The 17,306-nt window shown below is 39.4% G+C and overlaps 1 long non-coding RNA gene across 4 annotated transcripts; it reads right to left on the reverse strand.

Moving 5' to 3' along the window:
• Positions 1–2,175: 2,175 nt before the first annotated feature.
• On the reverse strand, positions 2,176–16,303 carry LOC147366275 (uncharacterized). Of its 4 annotated transcripts, none has more exons than XR_015132465.1 (3): positions 15,612–16,303; positions 7,869–8,001; positions 2,176–3,227 (listed from the first exon to the last, which is right to left on the reverse strand). It is a non-coding gene; the product is annotated as an uncharacterized LOC147366275 (long non-coding RNA). The 4 variants fall into 4 exon arrangements; XR_015132464.1 differs by lacking the exon at positions 2,176–3,227 and adding an exon at positions 3,246–5,977 and having other exon boundaries at positions 15,666–16,257; XR_015132462.1 differs by lacking the exon at positions 2,176–3,227 and adding an exon at positions 3,247–5,977 and having other exon boundaries at positions 15,612–16,249.
• Positions 16,304–17,306: the final 1,003 nt, after the last annotated feature.

Below are 17,306 nucleotides of genomic sequence, written 5' to 3' on the forward strand. Positions count from 1 at the left end.
TAATTCTCCTCCTGACAAATCCGTAGTTATCCAAAGGAAACCAAAGCATTCACCACCATCTTTTTAAAGGTTTTACTTTTATCCATTCTAAAAATAGTTATGTTTATATTAAATGTTAGGTCAATGAACATATTTTCATCAGCTTCACATTCATTGTTTTCTATTGCCCATCCATAACTTCTGGATTGACTTTTATTTAACATACAAAGGTTTGCTAATTTTTGTTGTCATTAGCAGAATAAACGCTCTTAATCTTTGTACGTCTGAAACATTTCTATCTGCTCTTCCTTCACCCACCGGAGGAGAGATCCTGGTTGTGTTTCTCCACATTGAATTGAATACATTTGGCTGCCTATACTCCACAAGAGGGTTAATCCCCACTAGGAACAGGAGACCAGGCTGCTTCTCCTTCCACCCTGCCTGTACTTTATGCTTGCTCCAATTCTGCTTGATGGAGATATCCATCTTGTTTATAAATCCAGCTATGTGTCTGTGCTTTCTGCCTTTATGTATTATCTTTCACTGCAGTGCATTTGGTGGAAAGTGGCTGATTGAAATGGATTCACTCTTTCCCCCATTTCAAACTCTTGCTTTCCACGAAAAGTTATGTATTCTGAAGTTTCTGTTTCAGTTCAGTTCAGTTCAGTTGCTCAGTTGTGTCTGACTCTTTGAGACCCCATGAATCGCAGCATGCCAGGCCTCCCTGTCCATCACCAACTCCCGGAGTCCACCCAAACCCATGTCCATCGAGTCGATGATGCCATCCAACAATCTCATCCTCTGTCATCCCCTTCTCCTCCTGCCCTCAATCCCTCCCAGCATCAGGGTCTTTTCCAATGAGTCAGTTCTTCGCATCAGGTGGCCAAAGTATCGGAGCTTCAGCTTCAGTATCAGTCCTTCCAATGAACACTCAGGACTGATCTCCTTTAGGATGGACTGGTTGGATCTCCTTGCAGTCCAAGGGACTCTCAAGAGTCTTCTCCAACACCACAGTTCAAAAGCATCAATTCTTTGGTGCTCAGCCTTCTTTATAGTCCAACTCTCACATTCATACATGACCACTGGAAAAACCTTGACTAGTCGGACCTTTGCTGGCAAAGTAATGTCTCTGCTTTTTAATATGCTATCTAGGTTGGTCATAACTTTCTGTTTGTTAGATTATAAATTCTGAATAGGATGATAAAAACAAAAGTTTCTCTTCTGACATTGACACCGATTTTATTCCCTAGTAAACTCTCATTATGTTAATAATTAATTAACATGATTATGTTCATTAATAACCTATTGTGTATATCAAGCTTGTTATCCCTTTTTATTAAGTCAAGGTTTATGGATTTTTAGACACTGAGCTATTAATTCTGACTAGGATTAGAGAAGGTTTTACAGATTAAAGGACATTCGATCTGTGTCCTAGTAGATGAATGGGAGTTTGTCATACTAACAAAGGATGGGAGGCTTAAAGCAAAACAGCAGGGGTCAAACTGCCCCACAGAGACAATTTGTCTCACAAAATGGTTTCAGAACATTAGCCAGTATTTTAAAAACAAGAGACTTCAATAAAAATGAGAATTTCTAGCTTCTGATGGGAGAAAAACAAGTAAAAGTTTTGGCAAAACATAAAAGTTTGCTCCCACAGGACTGAAGCTGAGTAGTTCTCCAACTTTTTAATAGAGGTCACCATCATCCTCCACCTGCTACTCTTCTCTTCCTTGTACCACCTGCTTGGGATATAAGGCTTGTGGGTGGCCCCTGCAGAAGTCTTGCCAACTTCAAAAGTATGTGATACATTTAGAAAAGGTTTGAAAATAGGAAAGTGATATGATACGATCTTTGTTTTCACGGAGCAACTCTGGAAACGAAAGGCCCTGGGTGGGCAGGGAGAAGAGGGAATGATTTCAAAGCAGAGAAAACAATTAGGAGGCTCTTGCTATAATAGTTTAGGAGAAGGATGACAAAGTGTAAACCCAATCAGCAACAGCAAGACAGCAGGGGTGGGCACAGTTTTGGAGAATTTTTAGAAGTAGAATCAAAAAGACTTGGAATTGGGTTGAAGGCCAGTTGTGAGGGAAAATGTGTCAAAGATGATTCAAATATTTCAAGATTTGGGGACAGTATGTTGCCATCAACTAAGATATGGACCTCAGGAGAAACTGAAAGTTTTGGGGATAAAAAATAATTGTGGGGCTTTTGGTGACCTCTTTGGATGAGAGGCTGGATCTTAGTTATCTTTGTGTCCCCAGCCTCTAACACACCTCCTGAAAGGGATTCAATAAATAAATGTTGAATTGAACTCAATTAAGCTTATTGATTTTTAGTTGTTTGTGGGAAGGTCATCCAGGTGGAGATGTCCAGAAGTCAATTTGTCATTTTAGAGCTTGAGATAAAGGTTAAAGCTGGAAATAAATTTGAGTGTTGTCAGCATCTTTTAGTTTCCTAACTGATTTCATGAGTTGTATTTTATTAAGGCATAACAATTGATAGTATATTTTGAGTAAAAAGGTTATGATTTTATTTACAATTGCCACATGTGCTTAATATACTACACTAATTGAGGAGATATTGATATTTTCACTGTCTCTTTTGTGCCTTTAGCAATATATATAAACCATGAGAAAATATTTTTAACCAAAAAGATATTTCTGATAGACTCTAAAATGCCAACAAATCTAACTTCTTATAGAGTCATCAGACAATGTGAAAGGAATTCGAGTGATTTAAGTACAAATAAATCAACTCTAACTTGACTAAAGTTTCAAATAGAAAATAAGTTCAGGAAGAAAAATGATCACTCAAAATGACAGAAGCATTCATGCCCGAGTTTTGTTCAGCAACACTACCAAAAACAACAACAAAATGATATAAGCTATAGTCTAAAGAAAACGTCCATTGTTCACTAAAGGTAGTGTCTACATAATACGCATCCTTAAAATCAAGTAGTCATTGTTCAAATTGTTGAGTTAGCTTTTGGCTTAGCTTTGCTATATGTACTGAAAAAAGAAATATGTTCTCCGCTGTTAATTAAGTATGCCAGGAACATCCTTTTCTGGGTTTATCCTTCCTTTAGAAAGCATGTAAGTAGGTTTTGTTACAAAATGGAAGTGGGTACACAGCTTTTTTCACAGTTCCCTGTGGTCTCCATCTTCTTTCACAGTTTCCTGTGGTACTTGGTGATTCAGCACTTAAAAGACTTCAAGGGATCTGCCCTCATCACTCTCCACGTTCCCTGCCTGGAGACACAATAGATTCGTCACCTTGGTGACCACTCCAGAGGAGGGGAGCCCTGCCCAGAGTAGAGTACAGGAACACTTAGGATGACATAGAAGAGGAGCTGGAATTCAAAAAGGAGTGCTCTCTTCTATTTCCCATCCCCCCCCCTTTTATGTTTCATTGACAAAACTAAAGAACACCAAAAAAAAAAAAAAAAAGTGGAATATGATTTTCCCATGTAGTTGTCACCCAGCTACAAACCCTTCAACTCGGGACTCTGCTTCTTTCATCTATTCACCATCTGCTTCTTCCTTTCCTCGCAACAATGGGAATCTTTCAAGGCAAATATTTGCTATGATATTATTTCATTCATAAATATTTCAGTACACATGTCAAAGTGATAAGAACTCTTTTTAAAACATAACTAAAACGTCATTATTCTCTTGCCCCACCCCCGCCAAACAAAGGAATATTCTCTGATGTCATCACATATCCAGACTGTTTGAATTTCTCTTATCATGTGTTTATTTTTACCACTGAGTTGGTTTGGAAATGAATCCAAACAAGATGCATGGTTCTTATATTTGTGTGACAGGTTATCTCTTTTAATTGCTGAGTCCGTCCTCCCTCAGTTTTCTACTGGCAATTCATTTGCTGTAATTTATTCCTAAGATTTGCTGACGGCCTTTGTATCACATCATTTGACATGTTCCTGTAAACTGTAGGTAGATCTAGAAGCATGCTTTAATTCAGTTTCAGATTTTGGGTAGAGTGTTTGTAGAGGTACATAGTATAGAGATTCCTGCTTGGGAAAGATTGGGGTGAATGGGAGGGCTGTTTCTAAACCCACTAGGGAAGTGATAGTGAAGAGTTACAGACAAAAGAGGTAAATGCAAAGAAAATATGGAACTTTAACACAGAATTATGTGAAACCCTGGTGACCTGGCATTGCTATCAGTCTTCCAGTTGGAAAAAGAGTGTCTTTTTAGTGAGACCAATATGCTCTTGTTATATGTCAACTCTCTCTAGAGCTATAATCACCTAATTTTCTAGTAAAGGAAATTATATTCCCTCTCTTAAATCCTTTCTCTTTCATTGAACCACAACTTCTCACTCATTGTAATTACATGAGAACAGTCCTGCTCCTCATTCATTATTCAGAATACCCTAAACAGCTAAACTTTAATGTTGAGTAAATCACTTTAATCAATGAACGGTTTTGTTTACGAGTTCTAACAAGCAAATAAACCAAAATAACCTCTCCAAAAGTGCTATAAATATACACAAAATGCCATTTAGTCTAGAAACTTTTCATGACAACTATAAGTTTTCACTGCAATTTTAAATTAAGACCTCACTCAATAAATGCAAAACAGTAAATTATCTATATATACATACTTCTTTTTCCTAAAGAGATTTCAGATTAAGGATTTTCTAAAGTGAATTGTCACTGAAGATCCCACCTCTAGAATTCTCCCTACGTGATATCATACTTGGCTGGACTGAGAGATTAGCTGCATGAGTTAGAAACCCTACTCAATTTGAAATCATAAGACCTAGATTTGAACCCTGGCTCTGCTACTTCTAAGCTGTGCAAAATTGGACATGCCACTTAAACATGATTAAATGAAAGAGGAAAGCTATGTAAAGGCAGTGCCTGGTATTCAGTTGGCATTTAATAGGAACAGACAAGGCATATCATTAGATCTAAAGTATTTGACAATTAGGAGTGAAGGGTGGTGGCATGAAACAGAACCACGCTCTCATTCTAATTTTGCCACTCACCAGCTTTGACTGAACCCATCCGGGGACTCTCAGCCTCAGTTTCCTCCTCTGTAAAGAAGAAGCATCAGTTCCCACCCCACAGGGTTCTTACAAACATTAATAAATATAACCCATAAGCAGAATTTAACACATTACAATGCTAGCAATTGTGTCTAGCACATTGTAAGTACTCAATAAGAACTTTTGTTAATAACTAGTTAATGTTTCAGAGAGATGCCTTATTGATTCTAAGTTTTTGAAGGTTTTAAATATTAGGATACTGAAGTAAAATATTTGAGCTACTTTGTTTTTAATTCAAGTTAATTCTAAATTATCACAGGCTAAAATCTGAACTTTAAAAGGGTTATGATATTAGTAAAAATAAAACATAACCAAAAAAGAATATCAAAATATTTTAATACCAGAATGCAATACATAGAGTATCCATCCAACTCATATTCTTTCTCTAAATACTAGCAAGATGTGTTTTTATGGGAGGATTATAGGTAAAGGCACATTCTAATACATATTCATTTTACTATTTCTGTGTCACTGGGATACTATCTCCCAAATTGTCTCCTGTTTCCTGGTTTCAATATTCAGCCATAAGAGAGTTAGTCCTTTGACTGAAAAACATATTCCCTAGAAGGAAGACAATGTGCTATCAGAATGAACATCTAAGCACAAATGAGGTTATCAGAGGCATTCCAGAAAAAAGCATGGATTCATAAATATTAAAAATCATAAAGAGTAACAATCCAAAGAGAAAATAAAGGTAAACAGATGTTATAAAGACAAAGTTCACTTTCTTCCCAGCTAAAACTGTCTCCAGCATTGGTAACCCTGGTGGCTCAGATGGTAAAGAATCCACCTGCAGTGCAGGAGACCTGGGTTCCATCCCTGGGTTGGGAAGATCCCCTGGAGGAGGGCATGGCAGCTCACTGCAATGTTCTTGCCTGGAGAATCCCCATGGACAGAGGAGCCTGGAGGGCTACAGTCCATGGGGCTGCAAAGAATTGGACATGAGTACGAGACTAAGCACGGGATTGGAAGGGGGGAAACTAGGAATTTTTTATAGATTAAAAAAACTGCTTTTATTTAAAAACAAAATAACATATGTTCTTACATCTGGGTAATTGTGGGGGGAAAAAAAAAGATCTGATTTTAAAATTGCAAAGGATTTAGGCTACTTTTTTTTTTTTTTTTTATATTCTGTCAATGATCCAGATCCTTGTGATAATTTGCATAAAAGAACATGCTACTTTGATAGAAAACTGTCTTATCAAAGATGCTTTTATAATATCCATTGTGGAGTTATAATTTTATTAAGGATGACCTGATGAAATGGAAAGCTTTTTTTAAAAAAAATCACCTATTTTTAGTTCTTGCTTACACATAAAGTAATGTAAAAATGTGCATGAGACTGGCAGGTCTGTCTTTTGGCAGCCAAAGACACAGAACCAAAAAAGTATAATTATAAAATCACTCAAAAACTATTTTGTCATGTAGTATGTCAGGTAAATAATGGTTGTTTTAATGTGAGAATTATTTTAGTACCCCATTATGCAAATATAGGCATTTGTTCAAAAGAAGGTTAAGCCTCTGAGAGGTAATGGCTAATATCCCTTGTGAATATTCTTTATTCTCAATAAAGGAAGTGCAAGTTTTTTATCTTGAGTACTCTAGAACTATGTACTTCTTTATTGTAAAAGGATTGATAAAATTCAAAAAGAAATATGTACGTATTTTTTTAATTTCAATATACAAAAGTATAATTAAAATATGAATATATCACATTATCTACGCTCTTAATTCTGCCCTTCATATATTCTTTACATATGTATCTATATGTGTACATGTTTATGTACAGAGAAACAGACACAAAGGGGGAAAAAAACCGTTCTTCATACTTTATTGCCCATGTTATCAAATTCTAAGATGGAAATTTATAACAGCTAAAGATACATCTTTACAAATGTGGGAACCTTCTGAACTAGGATTTTTTCACCTTCATCTCATATAGGCTCTGAACCAACTGTCTTACAAAATCTTGAAACTGTTCAAATTGGAATCATGGATATTCATAGCCCTGCGTTGTTCAGTTCAACATCTCACAGTTCTAGCTGCTAAAGCCAAAAAGGGCATCAATAGGCAAACTCTGAAAGCTTTTTAGGGTTCAGTTTCAGTATTTACCTCCTATTTTAGATAAGCTTCCAAATGCTGCTCACTTTTTAAGAGTCTTCCCATCTAACAAATGGCAACCCATTCCAGTGTTCTTGCCTGGAGAATCCCACGGACAGAGGAGCCTGGAGGGCCACAGTCCATGGGGTCGCAAAGAGTCAGACATGACTGAGCAAGTAACACTATACATCTAACAAATGGACAATAATCCTGATTTGTATCTCTGTGCATTAGACTGTAAACTCCTTGAGGAATCTTTCTCTCTCTAGTCTCAATGACTAACATAGTGCAAAACATATAATACGACCTCAATAATGTTGCCATATAGGGGGTAGTGGTTAACAGCACAAACTCTAGAACCAGTCTGTTAGGGTAAGTATTCTGGTTCTCCCACTTATTAGCTGTGTAATATTGAGCAAATTGCTTAAACTTTTTGTGCTTCCTAGGTTTACCATGAGGATTTTAAATAAATTATATGTTCATTTCTCAGAATAGTGCCTATCACCTTACGATGCTGTATGTTTGCTATTACTATAGTTACAATGATTTTGATAACTATGCTGCCCCCCCCAACACTAACTTTAGAAATTCCTCATAGCACCAGAACATGTTCTCTGCCACATCTGGTGTCTACTAATCCTCTAGAAACTAAGATGGTTGCCCTTTTTATGTCCTAATAGATTGTGAGGACTAAGCTACCAAGTAGAATACCTTACCTGACTGCAGTTTCTGCCCCACAGGAAAAGAAACTGCCAAGTGCCTCTGCCATGGTTTCAATGGGCAAAATCAAGTCTTTTCTTGCTGTTTTGTGAGCAACATCCAAACATGATCAGAACTGTGGCATGTGTGCTACAAGAAAATAACAACGTTGTCTAAATTACTGGGTAAATTATATTTACTAGTGACACTAATAGGGTTTTGGTATCAAATTAGAGTAAATAAGTAAATAAGGCACAATAAACCTATTCTCTCTAAAAATCAATAAATAATGCTTTTAATTCGCTTGATGACTGGATTTGGCAGGAGAATAATTGTGTCATGAAACTGACACTCCAAAAAAAATCATTATGCCAATAAAAGCAAGTAAGAAGAAGCCAACAACTGAGCTGCAGAAAGAAAAAATATGCCAGGAAGTAGTTTGCGCCACAAGATGAGAAGCGCAGCTTCTGCCAATGGCCTCGGCGTGAGTGGGAGCAGTTGTCTTTTGCAAATTGCCCTCATTGCAGCCGAATGATATTATCTCTACCTGTGCAGCAATTCTTTCTGCCAACAGTTTCCAGAAGCAATGTGAAAGCTGCATCCACCATCTCCTTAGTAAACAGCGCGAGTGGACGAGGTCACATTTGCATCAAACGGACTCTGCTCTAGATGCCTTTGTCGTGCGGACGGGACCACTGACTCACGTTTGGGTTCTATCTGGCCTCATGGAGTCATTCTAAAATGCTGAAGGAACAGCAGTTCTCTCCTCTGAACGGTGTTAATTGTTGCTAATTTCAGTTAACACATTTCAGATAAAGCATCTTTTTTTTTTTACCCCCTCTTTTTGTTTCCGGGAATCTATAATAAGAGCATCCCAGGTCAGCAAGAGTCGCAAGAGGCCCCTGCCCGGGTAGAGAGGAAGGAGGCTGTGCGATGGAGCTAGGGAGACCTATTCAGACGGCGGGCTTTGATTTCCACACTTTTGAGTTATAGGAGAAAATTCACTGCCCTTCCGGGGCCTCAATTCCCTCAGCAAAAGGGAACAGTAAAATCTGCCTGAGGGGGTTCTCACAATTTAACAAAATATGTAAGCACTTGTGCTTAGTCGCTCAGCTGTGTCCAACTCTTTGCGACCCCATGGATTGTAGCCCTCCAGGCTCCTCTGTCTATGGAATTCTCCAGGCAAGAATACTGGAGTGAGTTGCCATGCCCTCCTCCAGGGGATGTTCCCAACCCAGGAATGGAACCTGGGTCTCCTGGATTGCAAGTGGATCCTTTACCATCTGAGCCACCAGGGAAGCCCATGAATACTGGAATGGGTAGCCTATCCCTTCTCCAGGAGATCTTTCCAACGCAGGAATCCAACTGGGGTCTCCTGCATTGCAGGTGGACTTTTTACCATTTGAGCTACCAGGGAAGCCCTGGTAAGCACTTGGCACACAGTATAAACACAATGAATAATAGATACTATTATCAAAAATATCTGGCAAAATGACTCTTTTTTTCTTGGCCTTCTATATGTGGCAGAGACCTCAGGCTCCTTTGTGTAAAAGGACTGACATCAAACTGGAGTAGCCCTTGGAAGATGAAATGAAATCGTCTGGAATCTGGAGATGACCGGGACACGGTGACCCTTACAGGAGGTTTGAGACCTGGACAGCAGCCTCTTGAATGAGAATGAGATTGTCACATGTGAGGTAGTCACAAGGGCCCAGAAATCCCTTCTTAGGCTCTCCTGTCTTTACTTTTATTTTTAAAATTTGTACTCTCCTCTCTTCGTTACAATATGCTCTTACTCATATAACCTAAAACATTGCAAAAGGAAATGATTGCACCAATGCTATGGCTGTGGAGACTTCAGGAGAGGCTTACAAATGGGCTCTTCTTCCTGCAAGTTTCCTGACAGCTCTCCAGCAATCACCATCCTGCTTGCAGTCCTTTTGATGATTCCTTTGCCTTCTCTGTTAAACACACAAAAAGTTACAAGCCTGGAGCAAGCATGTGCCTCCAGCATGGGCACCTAAGGCTTATTCACAAACTTGGATGGAAAGAGGACTTGTTCTCATTTCCTTTCCAGATTGTTATTGTTATAGTTGCTGTGCCCACCCTCTGAGACTGAGGCATAACATTCATCATTCACAAACAGACAAAAAACTGTTTCACATGCCTCTCAAGTTCAAGAGCTAAAAGAGAAACAAAGGGTATGCAGTTAGAAGCAAAGAACTCTCAGTGAAACATGAGTCACTCACAACACACTCTTCCGACAAAGAAGCACAACACGGGCTCAGTTCTCTGCTCATCCCTTTGCCCCAGGAATACCCAGGAGGACAGAATTTAGCAGGGCTTGGGCAGAGAAGAAAAGGCAAGAGAGAGGATTGTTTTTCTCTTTTACTTTCTCTCTTGGTTAATCAACAAGGCAAGGTGAGCTTCCAGTGGCTGACAGTGAATAAGGCTGCAGAGAGGTTTTATTTTACCTCTTCAAATTAGGTTGAATAAAACTCCTCCCAGAAAACCTCCTCACAATGTATCTACAGCTAAGAGATAGGAAGATCTACCTACATTCACGGTCAAGCAGCTACCAACCTTTCCCATCCCTCCCCTCTCCTAATGAATGCCCAGAAATACGTGGGAAAGAACAGAGAGATGCCACCATGTTGACTCAACATTATTTTTTTTTTCAATCAACTGTCTGTAAAAACAATCTCATCAAGAAATATGCACTATGTATGTCAATCCCAATCTCCCAATTTTTCCCATTTCCCCTTTTCCCCTCGGTGTCCACACATTTGTTCTCTAAGTCTGTGTCTCTATTTCTGCTTTGCAAATAGGTTTATCTGTACTGTTTCTCTAGATTCCATATGCATTAATACACAATATTTGTTTTCCTCTTTCTAACTTACTTCACTCGGTGTGATAGTCAGGGAGTTGGTGTTTAATGGGAACAGAGTTTCAGTTTCAGTTCAGTTGAGTTCAGTTCAGTCGCTCAGTCGTGTCCAATCTTTGCGACCACATGAATCGCAGCACGCCAGGCCTCCCTGTCCATCACCAACTCCTGGAGTTTACTCAAACTCATGTCCATTGAGTCAGTGATGCCATCCAGCCATCTCATCCTCTGTCGTCCCCTTCTCCTCCTGCCCCAAATCCCTCCCAGCATCAGAGTCTTTTCCAATGAGTCAACTCTTCGCATGGTGGCCAAAGTACTGGAGTTTCAGCTTTAGCATCAGTCCTTCCAAAGAAATCCCAGGGCTGATCTCCTTCAGAATGGACTGGTTGGATCTCCTTGCAGTCCAAGGGACTCTCAAGAGTCTTCTCCAACACCACAGTTCAAAAGCATCAATTCTTCAGCACTCAGCCTTCTTCACAGTCCAACTCTCACATCCATACATGACCACAGGAAAAACCATAGCCTTGACTAGACGAACCTTTGTTGGCAAAGTAATGTCTCTGATTTTCAATATGCTATCTAGGTTGGTCATAACTTTCCTTCCAAGGAGGAAGCGTCTTTTAATTTCATGGAGTTTCAGTTTAGGAAGGTGAAAAATTCAGGAGATGGATAATGGTGAGAGTTGTACAACAATGTGAGTGTACTTAGTGCCATTAAACTGTACAGTTAAATATGTTTTAACTGTACAGTTAAAACAGTATGTTTTATGTGACTTTTACCACAATAAAAAATCACTTAAAAAAAGAGGAGTATGCACTAAACACATCTATAATGAGCTACATTGCACCGCTTCATTCACAAATTCCCTGACAACACAGATTCCTATCACCAGGAGACATGGTTAGTACCAAACACTTCAGCACATTGAAGTCTTGGCTCTCTGCTTCAGGGGAGTAGTTGAGAGAATGGGTCTGAGCACATGCAACAAAAGGAAAAAGAGGTGAATTGGACTTCACCAAAATTAAAAACATTTGTGCACCAAAGGACATATTCAACACAGTGAAAGGTACCCCTCAGGATGACAGAAAATATTTGCAAACTATATATCTGATAAGGGATTAATATCCAGGATCTATAAAGAATTCCTACAACTTCATAACAACAAAACAACCTTCTTTAAAAATGGGCAAAAGACTTGAATAGACATTTCTCCAAAGAAGATTTATGAATGGCCAATAAGCCCATGAAATATCCTCAACATCACTAATCAGTGAAAGTGAAAGTTGCTCAGTCCTGTCCGACTCTTTGCGACCCCGTGGACTATATAGTCCATGGAATTCTCCAGGCCAGAATACTGAAGTGGGTAGGCTTTTTCTTCTCCAGGGGATCTTCCCAACCCAGGGATAGAACCCAGGTCTCTCACATTGCAGGCAGATTCTTTACCAGCTGAGCCATTAGAGAAATGCAAATCAAAACCATAATAAGATACCATAGGATGGCTATTAGGAAAAAATATTGACAAAAACTTGAATAACCTGGAGCCCTGGTGCATTGCTTGTAGAAATGTAAAGTAGTGTATCCACTATGGAAAATAGTATGGAAATTTTAAAAATTAAATATTTAATTATAATTCCACTGATATATACCCCCCAAAAATGAAAGCAGTAACTCAAACATATATTTGAACCTTTATGTTCACAGCAGCATTACACACAATAGCCAAGGATCCACCAATGGTTGAATGGATAAGCAAAATGTACTATATACAGTGGAATATTATTCAGCCTTAAAAAGGAAGAACATTGAGACACATGCTACCACAAGGATGAAACCTGGAGATCTTTTGCTAAGTGAAATAATCCAGACACAGAAACATGTTTATGATTTCACTTACATGAGGTACCTAGAGTGGCCACACTCAGACAGGAAAAAAGAATAGTGATTATCAGAGTCTGGGAGGAGGGAGGAATGGAGAGCTATGATTTAATGGGTGTGGAGTTTCAGTTTAGAAACAGGAAAATGTTTTTCAGATGAATGTTGGTGATGGTTGCATAATAATGCAGACACAATGACACTGAACTGTACATTTTTAAATAGCTAAAATGTGAATTTTGTAAGATGTACGTTTTCCAATAAAAATATAAAAATTAAGAAAAGAAAGAGCACAAAGACTGGAATCAAAAATGCCATGATTGATATCCTAGTTACCCTCACACTAGCTGTGGGGCAAACAATTTACCTTTCTGTGACTCCCATCATTCTCATTTGCAAAATGGGATAATCAGAGTGCATAAGTCATTATGAAGTATCTAAGAGATGATAAAAAAGAAAATTCTGACACATACTGAGTCCATAAAACATGTTAGCTGTTGTAATTATTTCTTTGGTGTATATGATTGAAAAAAAAAACTCTTTGATGCCACGGACAAATATTTCTTCCTTTTCTGCATCCCCCATAGAGTATGGTGTATATACTTCTAAATACTTATTGACTGATGTATGTATTTATACACAAAGATGAACCTATTGACTCACTATCAGTGGTTGTTTCTCCAACACAGAATATAAATTAATATTGATCCATTCATATTCTTGAATAAGCCTCTTTGAACCAAAGATATTCATTTAGACAGCTGGCTAAAGTGGAGGTATTATCTTGAAAAGGACATAATTCACACTGCTATGTTGCAAGGCCAGGGGAAACATGAGGTCTTCCCCTTGCTGCTATGTTATTCTGAACAACCTATAGAACTAGCCACAGAATACAAAACCACGTAATTGTTTGGGACACCATCATTTAAAGAAAGCGTCAAAATAAATAGATGGTAACATCCCTGAGCCCCAGAAGCTGATATCTTCTTAAATCTTTCCACACCACTGACAGTGATTTCAGGTATGAAGGACATTCAGACCACTATTAGTAAACTCTGGCCCAGCTGAGGTTAAAGACCTCTATTACATTTAAAGGCAAGTGTATCTGAGGATAGTATTGATAGCAGGTGATAAAGGCATGCATACTAAGTCGCTTCAGTCGTGTCCAACTGTTTGTGACCCTATGGCCTGCAGCCCACCAGGCTCCTCTGTTCATGGGATTCTCCAAAGAAGGCACTGGAGTGGCAAGAATACATGCCCTCCTCCAGAGGATCTTCCCGACCCAGGGATCAAACCTGCATCTCGTATCTCCTGCATCGGCAGGTGGGTTCTTTACCACTAGCGCCACCTGGGAAGCCCAGGAGATACAGGGCATTTGCTAATTCTGTCTATTTCAAACAAAACTATTTTAAAATAAAATCCTTTCCCCCCTAAAAAATGCTATAATAAAATATTAACATCCATTCTCAGAAATAACAGGTGGTTTCTGAAAAGTACAGAATTTTCACAAGGTTTTCCTATTTTTCAAAACCTTGGCTGATGCTGGTTTCTAAAGTGATCTTCTATCAGACTGAGAACAAATTCATTTAACGGTTTATTTCTCCAACAGTTTGAGTGACTATTTCCCCTAGATATCTTTTTCAGAGCCCACACCCTAAAGCTTCATAATTCCATTAAATCAGTGCACAGCTGGGCAATTCTTTCATTGCTCACATTATAGTGATCCCTGGGGAATTTATGTAAATCTATGGAAATTCATTTTCAAGTCTGTACTCTGTAAAGGAGGATGCATCCTCATTAAGTAAACGATTATATCTACAAACAAGCTAAAAGCAACATGCTGGAGAGCTAAATTAAACTTTCCATCAGGAAAACAAAACCACTCACTTTCACATATAGGCTTTACCTAAATGCCACCAAAATTATATGACAAAAGACTTTTACGAAGTCCAGATAGATGCCAGTGAAAGTGTGGCTGTGCCACTACTGCAGGGCACAGGCTCTTTTCTCATACCACCACTTCATTTCCTGCTGTGAGAATGAGTTCAGCCTTAGAATTCATGGGCTCTCAGGAAAGACTTCTCATATAAAAGTAGAAAGAAATGACCTCCCTTAGTCCTTCACACGGAGAAGGCAATGGCACCCCACTCCAGTACTCTTGCCTGGAAAATCCCATGGCCGCAGGAGCCTGGTAGGCTGCAGTCCATGAGGTCACTAAGAGTCAGACACGACTAAGCAACTTCACTTTCACTCTTAACTTTCATGCATTGGAGAAGGAAATGGCAACTGACTCCAGTGTTCTTGCCTTGAGAATCCCAGGGACGGGGGAGCCTGGTGGGCTACTGTCTACGGGGTCACACAGAGTCAGACATGACTGAAGCAACTTAGAAGCAGCAGCAGTCCTTCAAAGGGCACCTAAGTCAATGTCAAGAATCCCTGATAAGACCAGAGCATCTGAAAATTAAAGGACAGATACTGTAGACTGGACTGAGGACAGGAGAAGGGGATGACAGAGGATGAGATGGTTGGATAGCATCGCTGACTTAATGGACACGAGTTTGAGCAAACTCCAGGAGATAGTGAAGGACAGAGAAGCCTGGCATGCTGCAGTCCATGGGGTCGCAAAGAGTCAGGCACGACTTAGTGACTGAACAACAGTTACAGGCTGGAAAGAGGAAAAGCTTTGTTTATAGTTAGACTTTACAGTCCAATCTTTGCTCCTTCATTTATTAGCTGAGTAAATCACCTAGATGTCAGGGTCTCATTTTCCTCATCTGTACATTAGGGATAATAATTTTTTACAATGTTATAAATTTTTAAAGAGGTAAACTATGTAAAGCCCTTCACCCAAAACCTAGAACATGACTGGTGCCAAGTGCTCTCACCTGGACCAAAAGATGAGATCTGAAAAGATCTAGGCTACAGAAATGAGGAATTCCTCCACTGAAATGTTTTGGGTCCTCAAACATCTATGGTGCCTTCCCATAATAGTAGATCTGCCCACCTTTCCTGCTGCTGGCAAAGTAAGGCTGAGGGATCCATGGGAACATTGACTCACTATTGCACATTCCTTTCTTCTTAAGCCATTCCAACATTTACTCCTTTGAGTGTAGACCTTCTCATGTCTCAAAACTCCAGACTCTGCTTTCTCCACCACTGGCTAAGTCCTCACGTCCTTAACTAACCATATTCCTCATTGCTTTCTTAAAGACCAACCATTGTCTCTTGGCCTCAGGTGTCTTTTGTCTCAATTGCAACCAATTCTGCATGTGTGTGGAATGATTTGATCCAGGTTAAGACTTGGCAAACTTATTTTAAGGCCATGTCCATATGCCTCTCATCAACCCCAGACTTTCTTGTTGACACTGAGGTGTGGATGGTCTTACTTAGTACCCACAAATGCAGTCTGGAATTTCAGGGATGTCCCATCCCAGTAGTGCAAAGCTTAAACCAATGGCTGACAAGAAAAATAGATAAATATTTCCCCTTTCTCCTCAACTATATGTGGTCCTGAGATGCCCTTTCATAGCACAGTCCAACAGCATGAAGCAGTCTAAATTAGTGCTACTAGTTCAGCAACACACCTTCCAATCAGCTTTTCCTCCTTCCCTATCTTGATTCCTTTTCACTCACTCTGGTCTCCCTTCCAAAAAACAGTAGCCTAAATTCTTATATCAGACTCTGCTTTCTGGAGTACTCAAGCTAAACCACCTGCCTGCATCATGAGGCCTTATTAAGGGGACACAATCATGCCTGAACCATGTAACTCTCCCACTTTTCAGGGGAAGATTGAACAGGGGTGAACATCTAACACAAAGGCTGTCAATCCACACCCTGAGCCAGTAAGCAAGGCTCTAGACTTCATATGAAAAGATGAAGTAAACTAAGTGAATTCCTCTCTAGGGAACTGGAAGATACAGAACAAGAGGTGAAGCTAGTTAGCAGATTGTAAAGAGAGAGGGTACAGAGCAGCCATGAGGGTCTAAGGGCTCCATTTCAGTGGGGAAAGAGGAGGAACTGTATTCATTCATCACTGTAAGCCAGTACCTGGCATAGTGCCTTCCATACATAGGAGTTGAATATATTTTTTGGTAAATGAAAAATGACATTTTTCTCCCACTCTTCTCAAGTTTAACACTCTGCACCCAGTCCTTCCCTGAAGAGACAAGAATCGCCTAGCATTTCCTCAATCCCATCAACACTCCGCTATTTTACTTCCACTCCACATAGCAAACAATAAACCACACCTTAAACCTCACCAGGTCTCTTGACTGCATCCCCTTCAGAAGCCTCTCCCTGATTATCACACGTTCTAGTCTCTGTTATCTCACCGGTCCCCTCACTTCTGAGCATGCTCTTTTCCTCATCAATCCTCCTTTATCACAGTCCTTCTTTCCTTTCCTGGCCTTCCTTACTTCACGCTCTCCACCCAGTCAGTACCCCATGGTTAATTATTATAATAAATACTTCTATTTCTGTGTTTAACTAATCCTTTTATAATACACATACAGGCATAAAAGTACCAGTTCCAACATTAACAGACTACACTGTCTGTTTTCCCCATTCCTGTTCCTGATATAACAAGCACAGCTAGAAAACATCACAGGTAACTTCAATTAGACCTTCCACACAAATGAAATTACAAGTTTTTTTCCCTTGTATCCCATGATCTTGTTCATACTACTTCAATTATTTCTCC

The sequence above is a fragment of the Bos grunniens genome, chromosome 9 (genome assembly GCF_055505025.1).
Source record: "Bos grunniens cultivar Pamir isolate PY7600 chromosome 9, Bosgru_T2T1.0, whole genome shotgun sequence".
In the NCBI taxonomy this organism is placed as follows: Eukaryota; Metazoa; Chordata; class Mammalia; order Artiodactyla; family Bovidae; genus Bos; species Bos grunniens.